Genomic DNA, 13,052 nt, shown 5'->3' on the forward strand with positions numbered 1-13,052 from the left:
CTTTACTCTCTGCTCCATGGCCTACTCTCCAGTGTTAAAAATGGGAGTGGTGACACCTAAATCCCCTCCCCAACAACTTCTCAGAGAAGTGAAAAACTGTCTTCATCTTTGATTCTAAACCTGAGGAGGAAATGATGCGCCTGAGCTCAGCTGAGTTTACAAATAAATTGAGTCTCCAGGAGGAATGTAGGGTTATGTAGTATGGACTCAAATAGCAAAATCGTACAGAGATAGGAGATTGAGTTTGAGGGTTTCCAACCAACTCCCGGTGAAGTGAGTCCCTGATGAGAACCAGGCTGCTACATGGAGGGCAGGGGATGGGGGAGGGGCAGCGTGGACTTGAAAACCAGGTCATCCAAGGCCTTTGTCTGAATCCTGCTTTTGCAGGAAGGAGCATGGAGGTGGTGATGGAAAGTATTAAGTTTGAAATCAGGCCTAGATGCAAATCCAGGGTCTGTCACGCACTAGCTTTGTGGCCTTAAGCAACTCTATCTAACCTCTCCTAGTCTCAGTTTGCTCATCTGTACGTGGGAGAAGAGTGCCTCCCTCATTTGATTGTTGGGAAGATTAAATGAAATAATGTATGTGAAGAGCTTATAACACAGCTCTTGGCACAGAATAATGTTCAATAAAATGCCATCCTTATCATTATCCTTCTTGTTGTTGTTGGGAAAAGGGGGGACAAATGTGGAAGCTGAGTAGTTGACAGGAGCACCGCCTCCAGCAGCCTCTGCGTCCAGGTAGAGGAACCATGAAAACAGTAGAAGTCTCTGTAGAATGATTATCTCGCCTGCCTTTAGCTGAAGGGAGAAAAACCCATTCTGAGCCCTTCCCATTTCAGCTTGTGGCCTACCCTCACACCTTTCTCCTGCCAGCCCAAAGAGGATCCAGTCTGTGGCTCTCTCTTCACAGGCCGACATGTACACTGGACCAGGTTTGGTTTGGGTTTGTCGCTTAGTGTTTCTGTTCCAGGTCTGGGGTATCTGAGGTTTTCTGGTGGTGATGGAGGAGCGTACTCTTCTGAAAAACAAAATGTGGTCTCAGTCTAGGGACTCTGCTTCCTTCAGGTTACGGGCAACAGCAGACGCTGCCATCTGCCAAAGGTGTGGGAGGACTAGAGGTCAACATGGAATATTAATTCACCTGTTAGACGGCTAAGACAGCAGTTCATCAGCTCCAGGAAATAGGTCTTGTGTAAGAAAAGGAGTGATTTGCCTCACAGAAATTCTTAAGCTGGGACTTTTTACGGTCTGTAAAGCTCCTGAAGTTTCACACAAAATTATACCTGTATGTGCAGTGTACATTTTTCTAAGAAAAAGATTTATAGTTTTCTTCAAACTTTCAAAAGTCACAGCCCAGCTAGGTTCAGAATCACTGGTCCTGATCTGAGAGTGGCAGTAGAACCCTCCTCTAGGGGGTCTCGAAGAGGCTGCAGCCTTTAGGCCGGCGGCTCGGCAGACTGTTAGTGAAAAGGGCCTGGAAGCAAGGTTGCTTAGGCTTCAAGGAATGAGACCTTCTCTCATTGGACCTGTATTGGCTGGTTGGAACCTGCCACATCTGTTGGGAAATTGGGGGTTTTGAGCTCGCTAAGTATCCCCTATTTTCCCTGAAATTTGGCTGCAGTATTACAAGGCACTCTAAACTGCCATATTTTGTGCCAGATGGGGGGACAGGCAGGTGTGGTGTCATATCAGAGGTAGGAAGCAAGGTTGGGTGACTCTGCTAGGTATGTACTGGTGACAGTAATGGTGGGTGGGGGGTTCAGGGGTCTCTATGTTGTCTTCATTTGAATGCTTGGTACATAGTTGGTGCTCAGCCAGAGTTTGTGTATTGATACAGTTGTTTCCTTTCCTTTTGGAGACCTTAAATCTAAGTTTCACAGTCCGTTTTTTAATTTCCCAGAGGCCAGGGGCTTCTCCTTACCCCTGCGTATGCTTTCATGAGGGATCAGGTACCTGGGTCTTATCCCCAACTGTGCTTAGTTACTCCTTACTACTCATCCTACAAATTCTGACAGATATCTCTGAAAGCCAGTTTGGTTGGGGCCTGTGAGATTATTTGATGCTTCTTGGAACGTGATTTCATCATTGAGACTACACCCCATTTCTGGCCAGTCCTGGTACTGCCTCCTGCTTTTCTCAATGCCCATGATTCCTTGTTGCAGTTTCATGTTCAAGTTAGAAAATGTACCCCTCCTCTCAAGTCCCAAGTCCATGGGCTCAAACAGGCTTCCTGAAATGCTGCATTCGATGCCACGGGGACTTCCTAAGACGTGGCTGTCCTACCTGAAGCAGGCTAACAAGTTCTGGGTGCAGTCACCTCACAGGTGGGCAGTATGGGCTGAGAGTAGCTGGGCAGAGTGCTTCCCTGGGCTCCCCCGAGAGCAGAGCCTCATCCCCACAGGGTGAATTGGCTGAAGGCTCCATAGGACAAGAGTTACACTTTGCTTCAGGGGCCTTGAATCGGAGTGTGTTCCAGACACGAGACAAGAGTCTCCAGGACGTAGGCCTCTGATTCGGAGCCATCAGACTATGCGAGTCCACCCAGCCCACCCAAGAACATAAGCACATCCATTGACTGCCATTGGGGGTCTGGGCAGGAACCATTGTCCCAGGACTGCCCTGATCCCCACAGGCTGATGGGCTTCATGGAGGTGATAAAAGCCCACACAGGGGCTTGGCTCTGCATGTGCTTCAAAAAGACTCTCTATGCGGGGGAAATGAGGTCTTGGGAGGAGCTGCCTGAGCCACATCCACTCTGTGAAAGATGGCCCAAAGGTCTAGAGACTGTGATATCTGACAGAGAGGCAGCCCTTCCTCACCCACGGCAAGTAGAACTGATTCTACTCCTTCCATCTTGCTTCACCATCCCCTCTCATGTACCCTCCTGCATTTAATCCACCCGTTTTAAGCTAGTGCTTAATAACTAGACTTGCGTTATCTTTGATTGTAAGACTCTGGGGATCATGAACAATGGGGAGTAGTCACCCTCTGGTGCTTATTTGCTTCCTCCTGAACTCTGACTTCTGAGAAGACATTGTAAGTGAAAAGACAGGCCTTTAAGGCCTTCTGGTCTTGCACTCTGCTCCCGGGCAGAACAAGCCACCCCTCAGTCCAGGCCTCCTCGTCCTTTTTAACCTTATTAATGGTTCCTTGGACTATACAGAGGCTTTTTATCTTGATCAAATGTATCAGTCCTCTCCTTTATGGCTTTGCATTTTATGGTTTTTAAAGATTTCCCTTTCCCTAGATAATACACATATTCTCCCCCATTTTCTTATATTTCTTTTTCTTTTCTTTTCTTTTTTGGTATTTCTTTTACAGTTGTGTTTCTGTGTTAGTTCTTTAATCCATCTGGAATTTATTTTCATATATGGTGTGAGTTAGGGATCTAACTTTTTTTTTTTTGCAGAGGGTCACATGCTGCCCAGAATTATTTATTCTATAGGTCATCCTCTCCCCAGTGACTTGAAATATTATTCTTTTCATATTCAAAACTCCCATAAATACCTGTTTCTGGATTATCTATTCTGTTGCATTAAACTTTTTTATATTCCTTGTACCAGTACTACACCATTTTAATTGTAGCCTTTGAATATGTTTTGATTCAGTATATTTTTTCCCCCGAAATTGTTGTGTTATTCTTACATATTTTTTCCTTCCAGATGTACTTTCCAGTTAGCTTGTCAAGTTTCATTTAACACCTCCTGTTAGGACTTTGGTTGGGATCTTATGGATTATATAAATGAAGTTGGAAGAGAGTTGATATCTTTACAACACTGAGTCTTCTCATCCAGAAACAAAATGTCTCAACTATGTTCCTAAAACCCCTGGGAGAGACATTCTCTCTTCCCCTGACTCCTGCAGCCCCTCAGCTTCTCTTGTTTGGTGCCTGGAGCCACCAGATTCTTGTATTGCCACGTCCTGTGAGTCTAGCTTAACTCATTCCCTCTGCCCACTCAGAGTTGGATGAAACAGTTGAGCATTTGCTTCTTCTTAGGAATCCCGAGCTTTATCTTTCCAAGACCCAGAAGAACTCCAAGGGAATGGTTCCATCTCTTTTATTACCTGCCTCTACATCCCATTCCCAGAATCTCCCTTCTCGTCTTGCTCCCCCAAGAATTCCAATATTTCTAATCTAGAGTAGGACAGCTTAATGTTTTCTTAGTTTGGACTTCCCTGAAAATCTGGTTGGCTTGAAACACAACCCCTCATTCTGACCTTCTCTCTTTTCACTTTGTGCCATGTAATTTCTGAGCTTCGTCCAGACAAGACAGTATCTTGGAAGGAGAGGAGAACTCACAGGGAATTCGAGGGAATAGCAGTGTTAGTGATTCTATGCCTGCTGCCCACACTACAGGCAAGAGCTTACTACCCCAAATTTGCCAACAGGTACCATCCTATGACTCTGCTCACCAGCCCGAACTCCACAGAGCGTGGAGGAATTCCTAGCCATTTTTGATCCTTGATTTCTGTCATGTGCACCCACCTCAAGAGGCAGGCTGTTAGGTGAGGCGGACTGCCAGAGGCCTAGGGGTGAAGCAAGAAGGCCCTAACCCCTCTGCTCAAATCTCTTTCAGGGACAGCAGTATCCAGTCGTTTTGTTGCCAGTATGAAAGTCAAAAGGGCCAGAAGTAGAGTTGTGTGGGCTCTCTGACCAGCAGTGGTAGCCAGAAAGGAGGAAAACAGGAGCCTGCCCCAGGCCCAGGTTCCCACCTCACCCCGGAATAACTGAATGTGCTTTAAGGTACAATAACAACAAAAACATAGGCAGTTTGCTCAAAACATTTGTGTACACATCCGGGTCCCCCTCCACAAAAAGGCCACGGAGTCCTGCTTGCTACCCAGACACGCTTTGCCCACCTGTGTTCCTCTCCTGTTTCCGTATCCACTTGGTTCTCTCTGCATCACCCCCTCCTGCTTGCAGGCTCCTCTGGGGCCAGGTCAGCATGAGTTACCACTAAAATATCCCCTGTGGCCTTGACAAATCTTCACCTGGTGCTTATCCAGGGGATAAGGTTTTCGGATAAGGACTGTGGAATTTGTTACAGTGACTGGAAAGTTACTCTAACATAAGACTATTACAGAAAATGATTCCTAGACATTTGTGTTTCAAAGGACAGAATGAGCCCCTCCAGCATATGAGTAGTGAACCAATTTCAGGGACAGGAAATCTGCCACAGTGGCTGAAAAGTTCTGGTAAAACAAACAGATCTACATACAGCATCTGATTCCTCGAGATTTCGCTTCCAAACACAATATGCTGCAGAGAATTTTCCCTGGCCAGCCCCCACCCGACCTCCCCCCCACACACAAGTTGCTCAAGACTCAGCCAGCCACCCAGTTTTACATGTCTAAATATGAAATCAAAGTCCCAGACAGGGAGAGGGATTGTCACAAGTAATTGCAACATCCCACAAGAATTTGTTTGGGAGGTAAAAAGGAGCCAAACCTGGGCCTTCTCCAAAGCTTGCAAGTCTCAGCTGTTTGAGAACCACATTTGATCTGTCCAATGTGTTGAATGTAAATGCTTAACTTGTGCCTGCTTGGCAGCTGTAGGGGACTCTGCAGGGCTCCTGTAGCCCACCTTGGTGATAGGTGTGACTTCCCCTAGGAGAGGACAGAGTGGACAACTGCCTGTTATGAGCCACAGGCCCCCAGAGTTGGCCTTTGCCTTCCAAGCCATGCTCAGAACACTAGCCCAGGAGAGAAGGAGGGACAAGGGCCCCCAGGTGGCGGCAGACAGGGACTTGGGGGAAAGGGGCACAGGCATCATGCCGCACTGGCATGTCCTTTCTCAGTAACTCACCCAGTCACTCTGCCCTTGCTTCACCCTTACCTCATCTCGTTTTATTCTTACATGTTAACTTCGTTACATTTTGCGATGTTGTTCTTTTTTTTTTTTTTTTGGGGGGGCAATTTAATTTTTTTTTTAATTAATTTTATTGGGGTGACAATTGTTAGTAAATTTACATAGATTTCAGGTGTACAATTCTGTATTACATCGTCTATAAATCCCATTGCGTGTTCACCACCCAGAGTCAGTTCTCCTTCCATCACCATATATTTGATCCCCTTTACCCTCATCACCCACCCCCCACCCCCGATGTTGTTCTTTTTCCATACAGAGAATAGCTACCTTCACAGTGACCACTTAGGGTTCAAACACAATAGCTACTCCAACTTGGTCTCAAGACAGCCCAGTATTATTGGGGAATACAGTTGGTTGATATAATCGTCATCGTCATCATCATAGTATAGTTAACACTTACTGAACCTTACTCTGTGCACAGCCCCCTGTGAGGCTGATGTTGCTGTTGCCCTATCTGACAGAGAAGGGAGCAGACCTGGTGACAGTAAGTGGCCTGCCCCAGGTCCCCCAGTTGGTCACAGAGAGAGCTCAGCCTCCAGAGCCTTGAGACATTGCCATGGCTCACTTTCTCAGGTAGGAGTAGAACGAAGCAGAGCCCAGCGAGGTACCTGCCAGCTCCAACAGTCCAACATTGCCAGGTGGAAGGGGCTTTCACCATGTCTTTCCTGGGCCGCAGGTCTCCCACAGCAGACCCAGAATCATTGGGACATGCCGCCTCCAGACTAAGTGGGAGGCGTGGGGAAAGGCCGGGCTGTTCTGTCTTGGTTCCTTAGAGAGCTCTCATGTCCCACGGGCATGCCGGACCCAGTAGGCGTGTGAACTCTGCCTCCCTCCTCCCAGTTCTCCTGGATTTCAGGGGTTAGGCTTTCTCTGAGAGGTGGGCTATGCCTCATCCCCACCACTCTGGCCCTAGCTTCCAAGAACATAAAGAGAGTTAAAGCAGGCCCTGGTAGATTTCTACCTGAAGGTCAATGGTCCTTCTGTCCCTCAGCCCAGTTTCTTTGTAGCACGGCCTAATGTCTCTCTGTCCCATTTGCTGATTTACATGGCAGGTTTATTTAATTAGCCTGAGGTGAGTCAAAGTGCACCTGTCCTCAGAGTTAATTAATGTTTACTGAGCCACTACACAGTGAGTGACGCCAAGACTGGACTGTGTCCTCTGGATCAGCTTCGGGAACAGACTTCAACCCTTGTGCCGAGCTGAGACTGGGAGCCGAAACCACAGAGTAGGGCTGATGGGCCTCCAAGCTGCTGTGAGGCACAAATGAAGCCGTGCACCTAACATGCTTATAGTGTTTGGCACGTAGTAGGGACTTAGAAATTGATAGCTGTGTTTGTAAATTTTAAAAAGGAGTGACAGGAAAAGGTGGCTAGGGGACCATGTTTCCCCCTGGGACATGTTCCAAGGGAGAGAAGGGTAATGGTAGCAGATGCTGTGGAGAACATAGACCCTCAGGCACATTCACGTAAGCAGCATCCATGAAGAAATGAGGCTTGCTTCTCTGTATTTCCACCACGCCCCTTGTAGAAGAGGAAGAAAATGGGCGTGGCTAACCTTGGGGGAATTCAAGGGGAGCACACGTAAATGGAGGCTGCCCTTCCGCGGTGACTTTATTGCAAAGGAACCCTGGCCTGGGCAAAGGGGCACTGGCCTCTGTGGTCTCTGCTAGGCCAGGACCCTTCCCCCACTTCTCTCACCCCTGTCCCTACACACACTACAACCGCACCCCATTCTTATCCCAGAAGACTTTTGACCCTGGCCCTTCTTCCAGATGGTGCTTCCTTGGGCCCTCTTCTGTGGCATGCCCTGATGAAGCCATTACTGTGGCAGGATTTGGTGACAGTGCTTTCCCTCTCCCTCTGCTTCCTCTGGGGCTGCCACACCTGACAAGCATCTCACAGCCTGTGCTGACTGTTGGGCTGCAGGGGGGGGTCCCATGGCCCAAAGCCCTCATTGCAGTTGCTGGCTGTCCCAGCTCATCATCTGGGCAGCCTCAGTACTCCTGGTGGAAGTGCCAGCATGGCCAATGCCTGGGAGTCTGGGTTCTTCAGTCTCTGTCGAACAGGTTTAACCTCGTGGTCCTATCAGAGCCTGCCCAGAGTCATGTTGGGAGGTTACCATGAAGCAGCCCAGCCCCAGGCATGGACAGGCCTTTCTGGAAAGCAAGGCAAAGTGGGAAGGCATGCTACTGAGACAGGACCCAATGGTTTGTCTGTCTCCAGCTATCAAAAGATGGCTTTTGTAAGTCAAAGGTGGAGGCAAGATACCAGCAGTCCTAAGACCTGGATAGATTTGTGCAGGAGGTCATAGAAGCCTAGAAGTTTCATTCTGGGTTTGCCACGTCTTTTGTACAAAGCCAGAGGCTGGGAAAGGGTCTTCCAATTACCTGAGATGACTTGAGTAAGGAAAATGGAATGGGAAATGGGGAAGAAACTGACACAAACTGTCAACTACAGCCAGCCCTGGTGGGCCCCCCTGCGCCCCCTGCTGGCCCTTCAGACAGGTTCCGCCCTTTGGCTATCTCCCTCCCTTGAGGCAGCCTGGTCCTTCTGGTCCCAGAATTACTTCACCACCACCACCACCATCACCGCTCCGCTCCCTCCCCAACTCCAGGAACACTCTTTTTAAAATCTGCCGCCTTTGAGCCTAGCCCACAGCTGCTCCCTCTCTCTTCCATAACCTGAGCTACCTCCTTCCTGACAAAAACCTCTGAATCTAACCCAAGCTTTATTTTATTTTTTGGGGTAGTGTATGACCCAGTCTTTTGAAAAAGCCACGGTTTCCCACCTGCACACATGCCTCTTAGAACCGTGCAAGTGGCAGCCTACCTCAGCCAACACCTCAGAGCAGACTTTGCTGCTTCCCAGAGGGACTTCCAGCCTCCAGTTCTTCCTTCTCCGTCTGTCTCTCCCACTGCAGAGCTCACCTTTGTAGGTCCTCTGAGGGTGGCCCCCCTGGCTGTCCTACACCATCCTCCACTCCACTCTAGATAGGACCAGGAATATTTTCTTTCTCTCTCTTCCCCCTCCTTCCCTTCCCTGCACCTCCCCCAAATCCTGTCCTCTTGGCAAGTTCTAATGGCTCCAAGTGTTCACACTCCAGCCCATACCCACCATCCTAGGCTCCTGCTGCCAGGCCACTTACTGTGCCAATAGTCTGAGTGTGTTTGTCTTCGGAGAATGGAAGCACCCAGAGGGCAAGGGCTCTTACCTCCCACAAAACCTAGGGCAGTGCTAGGCTGCCAGTGGACACTCGGGACGTGCTGGACGCTGATCCTTTCCTCATGACCTCCTAGCACTACTTCAGAGTTCTCTGCCTGCCACACGGTCCCAGGAGTGGCATGCCTGGGTGTGGCTGGGCCGGGCCAAGGCTGCCATTGTCAGATCACTGCAGAAGGAGGGGAAATATGGGGACATTTCCCAGAATGGGAGAGAATGAGAAGGAATCTTTTATTTCCAGGGAGACTGGGTGAGAGGAGGGAGGACCAGGCCGGGATGAGGCCCCTGGGTGTCAGTCATCACGCTGGTGGAGAAGCCCGCGCGGGATTTGGAGACCGTGGATCCAGGGGAAACCCCTAAACCTTACAGTTGCCTAGTCCCATCGTCCCTCCCTTCCCCCCAAGAGCCGCCTGCCTCCGGGTTCGCAGCTCCGGGACAGATTCTTGCGTGACCTCGGGCGTCGCCCAGTGCTACTGTGGACAGCTCATTCTGCGGCGGTGGCGGCGGCGGCACCTGGCCTGTCCCCGGCGCCGCCAGGGGGCGAATAGGGTGCCCGCTGGCTGTTGGGACGCCCGGCGTGCCGGCGCTGCGTTCCAAAGAGGCTCGGCCAGGGAAGACGCGCCCGCTAGAACTGCCGGGCCGCTACTTCCAGCCCCGCCCTCGGCCCGCTCGGTGGCGCTGGGTGCCCCAGGCCTGGGCCAGGGCGCAGCCGCCGCACGCCGGCACAGGGGGCCCGGCCGTCAGCGCGCCCGCTCAGCGCGCGCAGGGCGCTGGCGGCCGGCTCCCCGCGCTCCCTTCCCGCTGCTCCGCTGCCGGCTTGACAGCCCCAGCTCTGCTCTCGTGGCTGCCCGGATTTGGGGGCGGTGATTGAGTAGGCCGCACCCCGGGCGCCGCAAATGGAGGACGCCGGGATTTAAGGAGGGGGCGAGGGAGATGCAGCTCGGCTCCTCGCGTTCTCCCCACTCCTCGAAGCGTCCGCGGGCGGTGGGCACGGCGTTCCCGCACCCAGGGGCTGCGGTGCCCGCGGAGAGACCCCGCGCCAGGCCCGCCGGATGCGCACGCTCCGCGCTGGCACCTGTTGGAGCGCCCCTACCTGCTCGGATCGAGCCGGCCTCCGCAGTCCACGCCGCCCGCGTTGCGGTCCCCTAATGAAGGGGCCACATTTGGCTTTAAGAAAACAAAACGAAAAAAAATGGCTTTACGGTTGACGCACGTCGGCTCCTCTTTGGGTCATTTCATGGTGAGGACCGTATGTCGGTAAGTCTCTGGGGCTGCAGCCTGAGAGCCCGACGGCTCAGGACGGCGACCTGTCCCGTAACCCCACTCCCCCAACGTCCCCCGCCCCCGCTTGGCACTGCGGAGAAGTGGGGGGGCAGGAATCTTTCGACTTGATGAGAAGCTGTTTCCATAGAAAAATAGTCCGTGCTTTGGAACCCAAGTCAACCCGTATCAAAACATGTCAGGCCTGCTAGAGTTGGTAATAAACCTTTTTGTGTGGGGTTGGGCTTTCTTTTCTTTCTTTCTTTCTTTTTTTTTTTAATCCTCTTTGCGCCCACACACTAGCCAAAATCCATTCTAGGTAAATATTTCTACTATTGAATAAAATGAAGTCAAGTTTATGTTTCGTTTCAAAGAGGGTCTTTGAAATAGTACCTCTCTATTTGCCTGCTAGTCAAACACCCACATTTTGTTTGGGTTTGGATTGGATTAGGTTTGGGGGTTTTTGCAACTTTCAAAGCAAGAGCTAAAAGTTAAATTACGTCTCAAGCTGCACATAAGTTCTGGTTTCAGACCCTAACGTTTAGCCCAGGTTTCCACAGCGGGAGTGCTAGGACTGACATCTGTGTCAGTCTTTATTCTGATTCCTGCTGCTCAGATAGATGCTCTGACAAACCTCTGGGGGGAGGGGGCCCTGAATGAGTGGCTCTTCTGCCCACCAGGAGTCAACAAGACAAGATCGGTTTGTCACCTAAGAGGGGCCATCAGTATATGGCCTAAGTCTCTTTCAAGCTCTGAGATGTGGGATTGGGCTGCAAACTCCAGACTTCAAACTTCCAGACCTTGGTCCAGGAGATTCTATCTCCTCCTCAGTTCGTCTGGACATAGAAGGTGCCCAGAAATTGACCCCACAGTCAGAGAGCCTGGGCGACTCTGCAGCCCTGCGGGAGCCTAACCTCCCAGGACACAGCGATGCAATGCAGGGCGTCCACTCCCCAGCCTGCACCCTCTGTCCTTTAGTTCCCTGTGTCTCTGAGTCTTCCTGGCTCTGTAAAGGCAACAAGTGGCCTAAAGTCCAGAGCCCCACGTGACCACAAGACCCTCATTTCTAACAAGTGGCACTTGTGGGAGCCCTGCTGCCACAGCGTCTTTGTTGGGCTTTCCCAGAGGTGAGTGCTTACCAGACTTGGCTCCCACAGAAGTTCCCCATTCACCTGAATGCCTCAGCCCACCTGGGAGATCGCCCGGTAGTTCAGCCCTGCCGAGGCTTCACCTCCCATCCTCTCTGAGAATCAAGAATGGGCACTCCCCTTCACCCTGCTCAGCGCCACTTAGAGAGCCCTTTGTTCCCAGGAGAGCTACCTAGAGCAGAAAGCCATGTCCTCACTGCCTCGGGGGTGGGAAGGGATAGAGACATGAGTCTCATAAACACATATGCCAAGGCTTCTGGTGGCCCACCGTTAACTCCCAGTGGGTCTGCCATCCCACACAATTTAGTGGGTACCTACTTTGTGCCAGCCTCCATGCCAGGTGTTAGGGATACAAAAATAAATAAGCAGTCCCTGCCCTCAGAGAGATCATGGTGTCTGATAAAGGAATTAATTCTTTACCTCATTCATTCACCAAATGTGTATTAAGAACCTACTATGTGCCAGGCTCTGTGCCAAGTGCTAGGGAGACAGCAAAGAAGACACACATAGCCCCCACCATCCTACTAGTACCACTTTGCAGATTCACAGTCCATAGGGGACACAGATGTTATCAAACCATCTGGCAAATAGAGAATTATAAGCCGTGATAAAGAGAATCACAAGATGCTTTGAGCACATGTACTGAGGATTGGAGAGCAGGAGCCAGTCTGAGTGGGAGGGGCAGAAAGAGGGGACTAACAGGGACACAGACGTGGCAGAACCTGGTACAGTGCTTATCGTCCCCCTAAAATATGACTCCAGAACTTCCAGAAGGCTCCTGCCTATACCCTACCCCTCACCTCCCCCACTCGCCAGGAAACCTGCCAGCCCCTCCGAATGGCCCTGCCCTCTCTAAGGGTGCCAGGTGCCTTTCCTTGCTGCCTCTTAATTGGTGGCAGGTGGCCGCAGCGCCCCTAGTGGTCACTGGCAAGACCTGGGGAGGCGTGGGGATTCAGGCTCTGGGGCCGCCGTGTCCCGGTCTCCTGAGCTCCATGGGAAGAACTGGGATTGGGGTGTTTAATAAAAGAACCCCTAAGAGAGGTGCAGTGAGGTTTGGCAGGTTGACATTCACACACCCCCAGCCCCACCACTCCATTGCACTCATTCTCTGGCTTCTCATTACACAGGCCTGGCCAGCGTAAGTAATTCCCCCACCCCATCCCTCAGGAGAGGGCCAGCAGAGGCCTCAGTCTGAACTCACCCAACAAAACAGCTATTCCAGATGCCTGGATTCACCTGGCTTTGGCTTCTCTCCCACTGCACATTCTGGCCTGGGTCTAGGTGAGACGGTTACCCTGCTTCCAGGTAAGAACTGCACTGGCCATATAGTCAGGGGCTTCCCCTGGGAACACCAGTACCAAGGAGAGAGGCAGGCTTTCCATTGTCCCTCCCCTACCCATGGCTCAGAGCAGGCCGAGGATCCCTTTGCTCTTTCTGAATCGGGGCACAGCTTCTCACCAGGGTGCTAACACCTGCTCTACACTGGGAGGAGCTTCCCTCAGGCCTCAGCCCTGAGGAGCAACAGTGTGGCCAGGGCCACCCACTGGCCTCAGT

The sequence above is a fragment of the Rhinolophus hipposideros genome (assembly GCF_964194185.1).
Source record: "Rhinolophus hipposideros genome assembly, chromosome: 23".
NCBI lineage: Eukaryota > Metazoa > Chordata > Mammalia > Chiroptera > Rhinolophidae > Rhinolophus > Rhinolophus hipposideros.